Here is a 15,089-nt window from a genome sequence, read left to right as displayed (position 1 = left end):
CACACATATATACGACGGACTTCTTTCAGTTTCCGTCTACCAAATTCACTCACAAGGCTTTGGTCAGCCTGAGGCTAGAGTAGAAGACACTTGCTCAAGGTGCAACGCAGTGGGACTGAACCCGGAACAATGTGGTTCGTAAGCAAGCTACTTACCACACAGCCACTCCTACGCCTACATACACACATACACATACACACACACACATTCACACACACACACGTACAGATGGACGTGCGCGCGCGTACACATACATACACACATACGTACATAGATACACACATACATACATACATACACACATACATACATACATACATACATACATACATACATACATACATACACACATACATGTAACCCCACACAAGTACTCATACATATGCATACGCGCGCACGTGCATACAGTGGCAATCGAAGCTACGGACAAATGTAAACATTCTGGCCCTTATGGTCAACTTGATGTCAGGTTATGTGAGCCTTTAAAAATAGGTAAACACCATTTCAAATAATCACACAAAATGTAATCACCCACCTAACATCTCCAATTATGTAACCTCCAACCACTAGTGTAGCTAGGATGTGTGCCGCCCATCCATTTGCCGCCCCCGAACCCAGCAAAAACACATTACCTACAGCAATAGGATACAACAGGGTGAAAAGTACCGCCCCTTTAAAAGTCCCGCCCGGAGCGGACCGCCTTTCCAGCTACGCTAGTGCCCCCAACCACAAGCGTAGCTAGGGGGCGGTAAGGGCGCATCGCCCCGGGCGGCACTTTTAAAGGGGTCCCACTTTGGGGTCTGCTATAGACAATATGTGTTTTTTGTGGGGTCCGGGGCGGTACACACTCTAGCTACGCTAGTGCCCCTAACAGCATCGGCAAGTGTTTAAGCCCTTTGTCCTGAGACTAAATGATATCAAACAGGACTGTTGAACACGACAACAAACCGCTGGCGACCGGTAGTCAGAAGTGGGAAACAGAAATCACACAGGAGTATCTCCTTCATCTGTTATCTCTTTTACTGTTTCAGTCATTAGACGGCGACCATGCTGGGGCACCAACCTGACTTTTTTTTTTTTTTGTCCACTGAAACAACCCCAGTACTTATTTATTTTTTAAAGTCTGGTTCATATTCTATCGATCTGAACCGCTAATTTACAGGGACGTAAACATACCAAAACCGGTTGTAAAGCGGTGGGGATGGGGACAAACACACACACACACATACACCAGCTTCTTTCGGTTTCCGTCTACCAAAACCACCCACAAGGCTTTAGTCGGCCCGCGGCTATAGAAAAAGACGGTGGGACTGAATCCGGCCGGAATCATGTGCTCGGGAAGTAAACTTTTTACCACACAGTCACACCCGCTCCTTATAAGTAAACATTATACAACACCAAAGTAAACACTACTATACGGAAAATAGAAAAACTTACTCCCTTTCTCATCATCATTAAATACTTAAGGAGAGTTAAGAGATGACTGTAAAGCTGTTCTTGGGCTGTGAAGAATAAGCCAAGCATCATGAAGAAATCTAAAAGTAATCTACAGTAAATATTTTACGGCTGAAGCAACAACGTTCACAGCCGACATCCAATCGCTGCAGTCAAAAAAATGTTCATCTTTTGAAAAGCAAATGACTACAAAACTTTTTAGCGAAAATTCATTAGTAAGCAGAATCTTAACATAGGGGAAATTGTATCTAGCATTCCTCTGGAGATGATAAAATAGAATATTTGTCAAGTAATGGGGTCGATTTTGTCGACTCGTACCCGACTCTTAAAATTTAAGGCTTTGTACCTAAAGTAGAAACGATTATTGGAAGACATATGCATGAATAGTTCAGTGGTGGAATGCCCGCTGCCATGCGTCGTGCGGACCAGGTCTTGTTGCTCTTTGATGCAATGAAATCATTACTTTCTTTTGGGTTCTAAATATGTTTATCAAATATTTATTTATATATTCATTCATTCATTTATTTGTTTGTTTGTTTGTTTGTTAGTTGGTTTATTCAAATGTTTAGTTCTAAACTAAGAATTCATTTATAAATAATGTATCACTTAAATAAGCAATTTTATTCTGTGAGCATCGGTGGTTCAGTGGTAGAATGCTCGCCTGCCACGCGGGCGGCCCGGGTTCGATTCCCGGCCGATGCACAGATATTTTTTTTTTCGCAAATAGATAATTTTGATTAAAGGTGCTCTAGCTATAATAAACTATGTCTGTCACTTTCTTTTATATCCTGTATTACATTGGCCAATGTACTTTTCATGTTCAAACGTAGTGTACGATTTGAGGGTTGAATATTGAACTGATTCTGTGTAATCTTTACTTTTTGATGTTTATAATTGATGTATACACACATTTCACCTATTTTGGTTATGATAACATTTTTGAAAATCTTAGATTTTTTATACAGAATAACGATTTTGTTTATAAACAATCATCCATAGAGCCCCAAAATAAAATTCCCTCTGTATTAACATCTTAGGTTTCTTAGCGTTTGCCTCTTTAACTGGTAATTAACATCGTGATTTTAAGTCTTTCCCTACCCAACCTCTTTTTATAGACAGTTACTTTATATCCAATTGGCTACCCCTAATGTCTTCTTTCCTCCCTGAGGGAAAGGGATACATATGACAATATTTATGACCACACCTAGCCATGAGCTGTCAACTCACTCTTGTCTTTTATTCAAAACAGACACAGTCATCTAGTCTTAGATTTAGTAGTTAATAAAGAGACAAATGAATTAGAAATTAATTACAATCCTTTACAACACTATGACTCCAATGGGCTTCATGCGATTCTTGGAAGTGTAGTCTATTCTTAGCTACAATAGCGAAAACATGAATTTTTTCCATCTTCTTAAAGTATTTGAGAAAAATTATATTAATGTGACCAACTGGTTAGAATTCCATTTATTCATTTGTGCAGCTGAAGATGACATTGCATTTAAATTGTTCAATGAAATGGAGTCGCTTGAAACGGTCGTACTGCATCATTACTTGATATCCTGTTGCTTATTTTGACTTTATTCACCTTACTTTGAGCTGTGCGGATAATACCGGACTCTGACTTGGTGCTTCAACTTAAGTACCTAATTCAACCGAATTTCAATTATATATGCGCGCGCGTGTGTGTGCGTGCGTGCGTGTGTGTATGTATGTATGTATGTATGTATGTATGTATGTATGTATGTATGTATGTATTAAAATTAGAGCTTAAAATGTTGCTGCTAAAATTTAAAATCTTTTATCAATTCATCGAGTACAAAAAATAGAATTAAAAAAAGAGGAAAAGTGAAATTAATTGCATTTTTAAAAAATATGAAAAAAGTTCCTAAGAAGTACTTTTTAATTTTAGCAGCAATATTTTAAAGCTATCGATTCTTGGAGACGGAGGCAAGCGTCGAACGACCAAGAGACCTGCCGGGGGGGGACTATGTGATAATGGATCAACCTCTGACCTCTCATTCTCCACCAACTTCGGTACCTCTCTCCACCACGGGTTCCGAACGGAATTAACCCAACAGGAGTTGAGTCCGCATCACCAAGGCTCAAGCCGAAAGTCCTCCGTACTGAACCTACAGTGAGTGCCACTTCAGCTCCGACGCACTCCGACAACCAGCTCTCCACTGAGGACTTTGCTGCAGCCTTCCATGTTTTATCTAAATCGAAGCTTGTTAACCGGATCCCTAAGGGAGCTCGGAATAGCTTTGCCCGCGCGCTCTCCAGCTTGTTGAAAAACGTATGTTTATCCAGCAAAGCGTCCTACTGGCAGAAACTGTTTCTCCCCACCGCATCTCTCTCCACGTACACGATGTGAAATCGAACTCCCCTACATCCTCACTCAAGCGATAGTTCCAGCTACTTGAGTCCACCACGACCACTTTTCACCTCAATTTAACATTGAGCACGGTGCCTACCGACAGGCAACCGATAAACCTTAAGCGCGCAGTCAATGCTAAATTCAGCGAATTCGACATAAAAGTGGTTGGCCGTCTCCTCTTTTCTCTATCCTCCTCCGCTCCGTGTAACTTTGAGCTTCTTAGACGTCTGAAAGAGAAGCACCCACCGGCACCTGATAATCAACTAAACAGGCCCGATCCCCCAGAATACTTGAGACCGGTTTTCATCTCTGACAACATCAGAAAGGCAATTTCATTCTTTCCTGCTGGGTCAAGTGCGGGAATTGATGGCCCTCAGCCTCAACACCTCATGGATGGTATCTCTGTATCGGCCGATGACGCCGGACTTGAGCTCTTTGAGAATTTGACTCAGTTTGTGAACCAGTTCTCTTCAGCGAACGTCCTCCCTTATATCCGCCCATTATTCTTCGGTGCAAAATTATTTGGGCTCACCAAACCCAATGGAGATCTGCGCCCCATTATGGTCGGCTGCAGCCTTCGCCGTCTCACTGTAAAGGTGTGTTTACAATCGGTCTCTAACTTACTGGAGGAGGAATTTTCCTCAACCCAGCTAGGAATGGGCACCATATTGTGATTTGAAGCTGCCACCCACGCTACCATAGACTATGTCAATTTGCCCTCCTTGTCAGGGTTCTCGCAATTGCTAACATGATGGTTGGGGAGCTTGGTCGCCGGGGTCTCCAAGTAAACAGCTCCAAATGTGAGCTCTGGATCCTCAACCACCCGGCTTCTCAACATCAACCAACTATTGACCTTTTTGCAGAGTCCTACCCTTCCATCGCAGTTCCTCCCACGTCGGCTTGGTGCTCCCTAGGTTCCCCAATCACTGACCTTGCCTTTGAGTCCATCTTCCAGCCGAAGATGGCTGCCATTGAGCAATTGCTGAAAAATATTGAAGCTATCGAACCTGATCAAGGTTTTTTCATACTTAGGAATTACCTCTTGATCCTTAAGCTTCTATATTTACTCAGGATTTGCTCATCTTACCGATTCCCATCGTGCCTCCAACACTTCTACAACCTAATCTTTGAGAGATTCGAATGCTTAGTCACTGTCAGACTCTCTCCAACGTCCCGCGATCAGGCTACATTGCTCAAGGGATTTGGAGGTCTTGGTCTTCGTAAGTGTTCGTCCCTCTCTCTCCCCTACTTCCTTTCCTCCACCCTAGTGAGAAACATCCTCTCATCTCCAACATAGACCTGTTCCAACAGGGAGTTAGATGAAGCCCTCCAACACTGGACGGAATTGGGCTTGTCTGCTCCTGAGAAGGTGGAGGACTGTCGAAGTCAGAGAGCTTGGGACAACGTAATTTCGAAGGTCACCTTCGACTCCTTCTTTATCCAGTTGGACCAGTTTTCAAGGTGCCGCTTACTATCTGCTAGCGCCAAATACTCAGGTGACTAAATTGATGCCATCCCTGTGGCTAATGTTGGTGGCCTACTCAGCTTGGACGAACTTCGTGTCTCCATTACCCTCAGAGCGGGAACTGACGTATGCATGGGTTTGATCTGTTATTGTAGCAGGCTCCTCGACTCCACAGACCTCCATGGCCTTTCTTGCCGCCTGAATGCTGGTCGTTTCACGCGTCATACGAAGTTGAACCTGACACTCAAGAGGAGCTTGGCCGTGACAAACAACCCCTCCATCTTGGAACCATCTGGATTGTCCAGATGTTATGGGAAGAGACCTGATGGCCTCACCCTGTGCCCTGGTCGCAAGGCAGATGCCTTGTCTGGGATGTCACGGTTAGCAACTCCTTTTCTTCTTCTCACATCCTGGATGCTGTGGTCAGGGCGAGATCCACAGCTTCTGCGGCCGAGCGAAACAAAATCCGCAATCTGTCGGTCAACTACATTTTCCATCCTGTTGCGTTCGAGACGTTTTGTGGGGTCGGGCCACCTACTGCGAGATTCCTGTCTTTACTAGTAACTCACCTTGCAGTAGTAGCTGGCGAGGCTCGTGAGGTGCTTAGCTGTTCCAGCACATCATCCTCGGCATCATCCGCGACAACGCTACAAGCGTGCGGCGTGTCTCAATAGCCATTAGAAAGGTTTTCCAGCGGCCCCAACTTTTCGACCCAAGGTGATGAATTGTTTTTGTTTTGTTTTTATCCTTTTTTCTCTTTCTTCTTTTTAATTTTTCCAATTGTGTTCTCTGTTTTGCCCAGTTTTCTTGTTTGATTTTGTAAAACGGTGAAGGCAATAAAAATTTTAATCATATTATATTTACTATTAAATTAATAAATAAATTATAAATAAAGTCATTTTTAGCATGCAAATAATTAACTCCATGTTTGGAAATTTTAAATTAGTGAAAATTGACAGTTAAAATATTTGAATCTTAGTCATTTGTCTTTTCAGAACAGCCCGACTACATGATTCTGTACTACTCAGAGACAAAAATAAAAAAAAAAACAATATTAAAATATTTTATTAAATAATCTTGTTATTAAAATGATTTATTCAAAAATGGACTTTAAAAAAAAAAAAAAGCAAAAAAATTTCATTTCTTTCAAAAAATTATTTAGGCTAATGAAAATAAATATTAGAACTCTTTCTTTCGATTTGTTTTGTCTTTCAGCTTTTGTTGTGCGCCTAAGAAATAGTTGTTTCAATATGAGTAGTGTCCCTTTAATATCACGCAAAAATTGAAAAAAGAATTGAGAATTAAAATTAAATATCTTTTTTTCTAATCGATAACATTTTACGAAACCTCACCAATATATTCCTTTAACATTTCTCTTTCATATTAATATCACTATAATAATTTTTAATCAAAATTAAAAGAATGGCGTGGATTCAAAGCGCCGATGTCGGGTGTTACTACCCGTCAGTCAATCAGTTTGGTCTATACATTTTTTCGCTTAACTTTTGTTCTACTGTACCAGATTTTAGTATTTTATGTCTAAATGTAGCTTATCAGTAGTCAAACATAATTCAAACGAGTAAATTTGATTTCGATTAAAACTGAATTGGAGGGACTGCTTGGAAGACGCCGACTGCGATAAAAAAAAAGCTACGTCAAGAGTATTATTCGACTGCTATCATAGATGGGTGGGTGGATGGATGCATGGATGGGTGGGTGGATGGGTATGGGTGGGTGGATGGATGGATGGATGGATGGATGGATGGATGGATGGATGGGTGGGTGGGTGGGTGGGTGGAGAAACAATTGCAGCGTGAAAGGTATTTATAAGCCATTTAAGAAACACACAAAAACCGTTAGATTCACTTCAACATTTAAATTTAATTTATCAAAATATTTTCGTCGCTTTCAGACCGCGACCTGTTCACTGACAAAACTTCGTTAATGAAAACGGGTTATCTTCCCTGAAGCAGCGGGAGAAAATACAACTTAAGACCCAAAGAGGTTTAACCAGCAAACAGGAAGATCCAACTTTCCAGTAAATAGCTCTTGAAGTGGAAACATTAAAACAAACAACTTCTTTACGACTATTTAATGTGCCAGGTTTCGTATAGTCCTTAAGAATATTGGCTTTCTCCGCGATGCAGATCTTGCAACGGCCACTTCTATTAATATATGGGCCCGTATGATGAATTAATTTCCCTTTGATATCACATGGGGTCCCTTGGTCTTTGAGGTGCTACACATGGCGGGCCAGGGACGTGACAAACCGACTTTCTAGGACTCTGGTGGATGACTGGTGGTTAGGAAAATGTCACTTGAAAGAAGTATTCGCAGATCCAATATATTTACAAATATGAGATGTGGGGATCTTTTCCTTTTGAACGGCACACAATCTCTAGTTAAATAAACACTTTGAAACTTCGTATACTGGTAGAATGTGTCAAAATAAAACATTTTTTTCTATTGGCTTTCTTGATAAAATTGTAATTCGTTTGTTTAACGTAGTTTAATTTTTCGAATTTTAACCAATGAATCGCCTCTAATTGAGCTAAAATCATTTGCTGCGTCTAATAATTCTATAATTTTATACACACGTTTACGTACGGAAAGCGTGTGTATAAAATTATAGAATTATTTTGTTTGTTAATTGTTCAAATTATTTTCCATTGCTTTCGTTCTTTTTACACGCGTAACAATTAAATTAATTAAGAAGAAAAAAATTTAGGGTTAGGGTTAGGGGGAGCTTTAGGGTTAGTGACAGGATGTTGTCTCAGTTTTAGACGCAGCAAATGATTTTAGCTCAATGGAGGTAATCGATTGGTTAAAATTGACGAAATGCTCGAAATTTCAGACGAAATATCTTACAAACTATAGAATTTTCTTAATAAAACCAAGAGAAAATGATGTTTCATAAACACATTCTACCAGTATACGAAGTTTAAAACTTTTTAGTTACCTAGAAATTATGTTACAAAGTGCCGTTCAAAAGGAAAAGATCCAGATGTGGCCCTTTCGCACCCCTGGTAACAAATGGTGCGGGACCGGTCAACCCATCGGTGTCGAAGACAATTATTTGGTCATCATCTGTGGTGATAGTACTGAGAACGGTGGATACCTCCTCCAAGTCGTTGGTCCCGCATTGGTCATCATTTCTAGGTTCGGCGATTGTACTGGTGGTAACATACGTTGCGGACCTGGTCACTCTATCTGTGTCTATGGTTTGTTCATTATCTGTGGCGGTGGTACCGGGTACTTCGGTGACGTTCTCTGTGACGCTGATCCCGGACTGGTTATTATCTCTGGGCGTGGCAACTGTATTGGCGTGAGATCTGGTTAATCTGCTAATATTTATTTCTTTATTGCCTACAGGGGGCTAAACCTAGAAGGGACAAACAAAGGGATTAAATCGATTACATCGACCCCCCCAGTACGTAACTAGTACTTATTTAATCGACCTCGAAAGGATGAAAGGCAAAGTCGACCTCGGCGGAATTTGAACTCAGAACGTCCTCTGCTCAATCATACATACGCTGGTACTATGCCAAGTTCGGAGCTTCAGCACGTAAATGTCCCCAACTCTGTACTATTTCTCGACAGGAAAACGACCAACCAGAGAATTGAGCACGGCACATTCTCTGCAGCAGCCAGCGGCCAACCGTGCATTTTTCATAACAGACCGGATATCCCATGCCCGCTGCCTCGTAGATACCGGTGCATGTATCTGGCCGTTAAAACTCCTCGTGGATGAACCGCTGTTATCACCAGTGACTCTACAGGCGGTGAATCATTCACCGATTCCAACTTTCGGCCAGATATCTCGTTTGTTGGATTTAGATCTGCGACGTGACTTCAAGTGGATTTTTACAGTCGCAGATCTCCCTCATCCAATATTAAGTGCAAACATTTTGCACCACTTCCACCTGTTTGTGGACATGCGCACTCGGCTTGTGGGACGTGACCACAGAACTATCTGTCCCAGGTAAAAGGCCACTAACCCCTGCGGTTAGTCCAGTCTTTTTCATTGATGCCACAGACGACCCATACCATGCTCTCTTAAACTTACATCCGCAGCTGACTAACCTAATTTTTTACTGCTGTTCCAACTCACACCACCACCCGTTTCATCTAAACTAAAGGTACTCTGGTTTTTTCTCGGAGAAGGTCAACGTGGATTTTAAATACATGCTCCAGTTAGGCTTCATCTTCCCCTCTAATGGCCCCTGGGCGTCGCCCTTGCACATGGTTCCAAAGCGTTCCGAGGACTGGTGGCCCACTGGTGACTACAGGAGATTAAACTCCATCGCGGTGCCAGACAAGTACACAATACCCCTCCACCCCATCAGGATTTTGCGTAATATTCCTACAACTGCAGAGTATACACCAAACTGGGCTTGGTTAAGACATACCATCAGATTCCTGTGAATCTAGAGGATATTCCAAAGACTGCTGTAACCACACCGTTTGGCGCCTTCGAATTCCTAACTATGCCATTTGGTTTACGGAATTCAGTCAGCACATTTCAGAGGTTCAGAGAGACAAAGTTGCCCCAGATTTAGGCTTCTTCTATGCGTACATCAGCGACATCTTGCTTGCTAGCACCTTACCCAAGGAACATCTCCATCGTGTACATCAGCTGTTCGAGCGGTTCAAGACTTACCAAGTGCGGATCAACCCTACCAAATGTGTTTGCGGCGCATCGTCTTTGACCTTCCTAGGTCACGTCATCAGCCCAAAAGCTTTTCGCCACTGCCTGACAAGGTGAAGGCTTTGCAGGAGTTACCTCCACCCACCTCATTACGTCAGCTCCGACATTTCTTGAGACTATTTATCTTCTATCGGCGCTTTGTTCCTCATTCAGCTGAAATCCTATATCCACTAAACACGCTCCTTCGGAATAGGAAAAAGAGGAACGAGTCGATAGCGTTGAACACCACCAAACTCGACTCCTTCAACACAGCAAAGTAGCAACTCGCTCAGGCATCGCATCTTCCCCACCCTGTCGCGAGCGCTCAGCCATCTCTTGTAGTGGATGCATCCAACACTGCCATGGGCGCCGTGTTACAACAATTTCACCAGCAACAAATCCAGCCTCTTTTTTTTTTTTTTTCTCTCTCGGCAGCTTAAACCAACAGAAACTCGCTGCAGCACTTTCGGGCGGGAGCTATTAGCTATATATTTAGCAGTCAAACATTTCCGACACACACTCGAGGGACGCCAATTCACGATTTTTACGGACCATCGTCCGTTCACCTTTGCCCTTCTCTCGAAGCCTGACAAGCACTCTCCGCGGGAAACCAGGCACTTGGATTTCATTTTCCAATTTACCGACATCTGCCATATCTCTAGTGTAGATAACACTGCAGCAGTTGCCTTATATTTCTCTCCATAAACACATTTTATAGAATGATGATGCGAAAGTAACAAATGTGTTTTGTTTAGCCCAACGGTGGTGGTCCATTGCTGGGATTTAAGTAAAACAAATTTTTTGGCTATCTTTCGATAACCATACACGAAAAGTGAAAGTACTTTTTCGGTAATTTCCATAAAAAAGAATTATTTCTTTAATTTTTTTTCAGCTGAATCGCTTTTGCTCATGTATTTTGTGTGAGTGTATTATATGTTTATGGGTATATGTATGTATATTTGTGTATGTAAGTATTGTATATGTATTTGTGTATGTGTATACACAAATATACATGTCTATACACATACATACACAAATATAAATACATCTATCTATCCATGACAGGGGCAGCTCAGTACATACATAGATCAATAAACCGCACATCCAACTTCCCCCACAAAAAGGATTGGTAGGAACGTTAAACACCAGAAGACTGAAGTTACCATTCTTTTGTAATTTCAGTGTTCAGACTGATCGGGAAATTCAGGTTAACCGACCAGAGATAAAATCGTGAAAGACCATGCTGAAAATTTGAACTCAGTATGATTGCTGCACTCCTAGATATTGGTACTCCTCATTATTCCACAATATTCTTATGATGTCTTGTGTAAATTTTATGCCATTAGAGTTTACCTCTTTTCATTATTAGGACCGTGCATTTATTTAGCCCCACTGAATACTCTTACTGTCTAGATCACAGAGTCTATGTCTGTCTCTTTGTTTAAATACAGCTTGAGGTCATCCATATAAAGAAGGTGATTTATTCTCACCATGGATTTGATAAACTCACAGGTAGGCCTTAATTTTCACCTTATGCTATCAGGGAGAGCAGCGCAATAAGGAAGTGTAATGGCAAGAAGGAGTTCCTATCTGCTTTAGTGATGCAATGAGTAACAATTATCTCCCCTGCTTACTGAACATGTTTTCGAGAACGAGATTAAAACGATAAGAGTGGAGTCAAAAATAAATTATTTTTCTTGTATTTTCGATTATTCTTAAAACTTTCGAGCAATAAAATTAAATATGAATATTAAAAAAAAAAAAAAAGAGAGAGAGACAACAAATTCTCCGTATAATGTTGCTATAGGTTTAAGTAATTAAATTCGCACAGTTGCCATTGCCGGGAGTTGTGGCGCGCTCCTGTAATCCAGCTACTCGGAGGCTTGGTTGGTTGACCGGTTTGAGGATGGGAGTCCTGGTAGTCGGTCTTCTATGGCGATCGGGTGTCCGCGCTAAGCTCGGCATCAATATGGTGCTGGAGAGGGAGCTCATCAGGACCAGGTTGTCTAAGGAGGGTCGCTTCGGCCCAGGGCGGAAACGCAGCAGGCAAAAGGCCCCGTGTCGAGCAGTAGTGGGATCGCGCCTGTGAATAGTCGTCGGCTGGCAGCTCGTTCGATATAATTGAACTCCAACCTTTTTTTCTTTTCTAAATTTTTCTGAGAAATATAATATATTTATTTACTCTCCACTTTTCTATGAGTTCATATTTTCAAAACAAATCGAACATTAATGCGATGTCGGTTTAACAGTGAAACGTAGTAAATAAAACTTGTAGCATGTCGATTGCAAGTTATATTTGGAGATGTTCATATTTTTGTCAATTAAACACACCCACTATATGCTTAGTCTTCACTTCAGCTTTATTATTATTATTATTATTATTATTTTAGAGCTAAGGACACTAAAATAAGAATAATAAAGCTGAAGTGAAGACCTACGTATATCGTGCATTTGTTTATCTGGTAAAATATGACCACCCTCAAATATAGGAATATCTGTTTCAACACACGATTTCACATCAGGAATCTTGCAAAACAAATATATAAACGAAATATAATTATTGTTTGTGAATTAGATGTGTGCTTCTACTACTACTACTTAGCCAACACAGCAAATCGGTTTCGGTTTCGATTCCTGATTGAGGACCTATCGATTCAACTTTTGTTAATGCATAATTTATCTGTGATTATATTTATGTGTGTGGCATTTTAGTATCTTTTCTTTCAGAGTTTATAATTAAGGAAGCACGGACACTAAGTTTTTAAACTGAATTAATAAATCTATATAAATAAAATTGGTTTGGAAAGACTGACATGTCAGTCCGCTATAATTAGTCGCTATGTCTTCCTCCTTCCTCAACGTTAGTGTTCCAATAAAAAATAAAGAAATGTAAAATATGACGCTGGTTGTCTGCTGACATCTGTGAGTGTGTGTGTGTGTGTGTGTGTGTGTTTGTGTGCGTACGCATAACTATGAGACTGCGTGTGTATGTGCGCGCGTTACTGTATGAGACACGATGTGTGTGTGCGCGTAACTGTATGTGTGCGTGTGGGGGAGGTTTATTACGGAGATGTACTTGCATAGCATGTGACCTGATCTGAGATCGTGTGCTGGAACGAAAACAATTGCAGCGTGGAAGGTGTTTATAAGCCATTTAAGAAACACACAAAAACCGTTAGATTCACTTCAACATTTAAATTTAATTTGCCAAAATATTTTCGTCGCTTTTAGACCGCGATGAAAATATTTTGGCAAATTAAATTTAAATGTTGAAGTGAATCTAACGGTTTTTGTGTGTTTCTTAAATGGCTTATAAACACCTTCCACGCTGCAATTATATTCCCACTGAGAGGAGGGATCAGCCGGGGCCCATGAGTTTAAGCTGCCCACAAGCCAAACGAGGAAAAATATACGAGGGTGTGTCTTAGATAAATTTAAATGAAACGAAGAAAGTAAATGAAGGAAACTTGTTTAAAAAAGATTGTTTATTATAATTTTTACTATTAAATACTTTGTTTTAACAAGCAACTATGATGTAACAGAGTTATGTCCCTTATGTCACTCGGCATCAACTCAGAGGCTCGCCTGCTAGAAATAACAATCAAATCTCTCATCACATTCTACGACTTTAAAAAAAAATAAAGTATTATTTGATTGACAAACTGTATTAAAGAAAAAAGATAAAAAGATGGGATGGTTATGGTTGGAATGTCTTCCATCCTAAATTTTAAAAAAACAACCTTTTAACTGTTTTGAAGAGAGTAATATACTGATATTTAAGAATCCTCAAATATCCCTACACCCCGTATCTAAAAGATATGAAAGAAGGAACCGTAAATGAGTGAGCCCTTAATACATTTATGTTTTGAATTCAAATTTTGGCTCAAGGCCGACAATTTTGGGGGAGGGATAAGTCGATTCTATCTATCTCAGCGCAAAACTGTACTTTATCAACCCTCAAAGGGTGAAAGGCAAAGTCGGCCATGACAGAATTATCTTTTAACAGTTGTATCTATAAATTATATATTATTTTTATTTATTTATTGTATATAGGTGCAGAAGTGGCTGTGTGGTAAGTATCTTGTTTACCAATCACATGGTTCCGGCTTCAGTCCCACTGCATGGCACCTTGGGCAAGTGTCTTCTACTATAGCCTCGGGCTGACCAAAGCCTTGTGAGTGGATTTGGTAGACGGAAACTGAAAGAAGCCTGTCGTATATATGTATATATATGTGTGTGTGTATGTTTGTGTGTCCCCCTAGCATTGCTTGACAACCGATGCTGGTATGTTTACGTCCCCGTCACTTAGCGGTTCGGCAAAAGAGACCGATAGAATAAGTACTGGGCTTACAAAGAATAAGTCCTGGGGTCGAGTTGCTCGATTAAAGGCAGTGCTCCAGCATGGCCACAGTCAAATGACTGAAACAAGTAAAAGAGAAAGAGAATAGTAATAAAAATAGTATTACTAATATAAACATAGATTTATTTTTTTATGCTGTGATAGTTTCAAGAACGGTGGTACTTCAGTATAAAGGAAAGAATTCTTTTATTCTTGAATCATTATTATAATATAGCCAGCCATTACTCTTGAGTGGGTATGGCTTGATCATATGTACCATGTTATCACTAATTTGTTTTAGGTGTCTATACAGTTGCAAGCAAACACAGACACCTTCCAGGATATCTGTTTACATTCACACCCTTAACCCAACAGAACATGAAGGATATGGCATTTGGCCGGAGAGGGGATTCACCAGCAGTGCGTGATACTGAGTTGGCTGGATCAATGTGAAATCAAGTGCCTGGTCCAGGAATTGAACTAACAACTTTATCATTATGAGCTGAACACATTAACCACTTTCGTGCTTAACCCTCTCATTACTGAATTTATTTTGAGATGCTCAGTGTTTCTTCCAATTATGTTAAATATAACAAAGAATTAAGTAAAATAACATCGTTATCATTAAGCTAGAGTTAGGGACATAAATTGTGACTAAGGTTTGGTGGAAGGTTTTAATTCAGAACTTTTGAAAACCAGACATTTGTACTAAAGAGCCAGAGCCAGTTTCAGCCGGGTTGGTAACGAAAGGGTTTGGCATTTAGGA

At 40.6% G+C, this 15,089-nt stretch overlaps 1 non-coding gene across 1 annotated transcript; it reads left to right on the top strand.

Moving 5' to 3' along the window:
- Positions 1–2,086: 2,086 nt before the first annotated feature.
- Trnag-gcc lies at positions 2,087–2,157 on the top strand. The gene has a single exon. It is a non-coding gene; the product is annotated as a tRNA-Gly (tRNA).
- Positions 2,158–15,089: the final 12,932 nt, after the last annotated feature.

This window comes from Octopus sinensis, linkage group LG5 (assembly GCF_006345805.1).
Source record: "Octopus sinensis linkage group LG5, ASM634580v1, whole genome shotgun sequence".
In the NCBI taxonomy this organism is placed as follows: domain Eukaryota; kingdom Metazoa; phylum Mollusca; class Cephalopoda; order Octopoda; family Octopodidae; genus Octopus; species Octopus sinensis.
The sequence above is the reverse complement of the archived record's forward strand: the minus strand, read 5'-3'. Positions and strand labels throughout refer to the sequence as shown.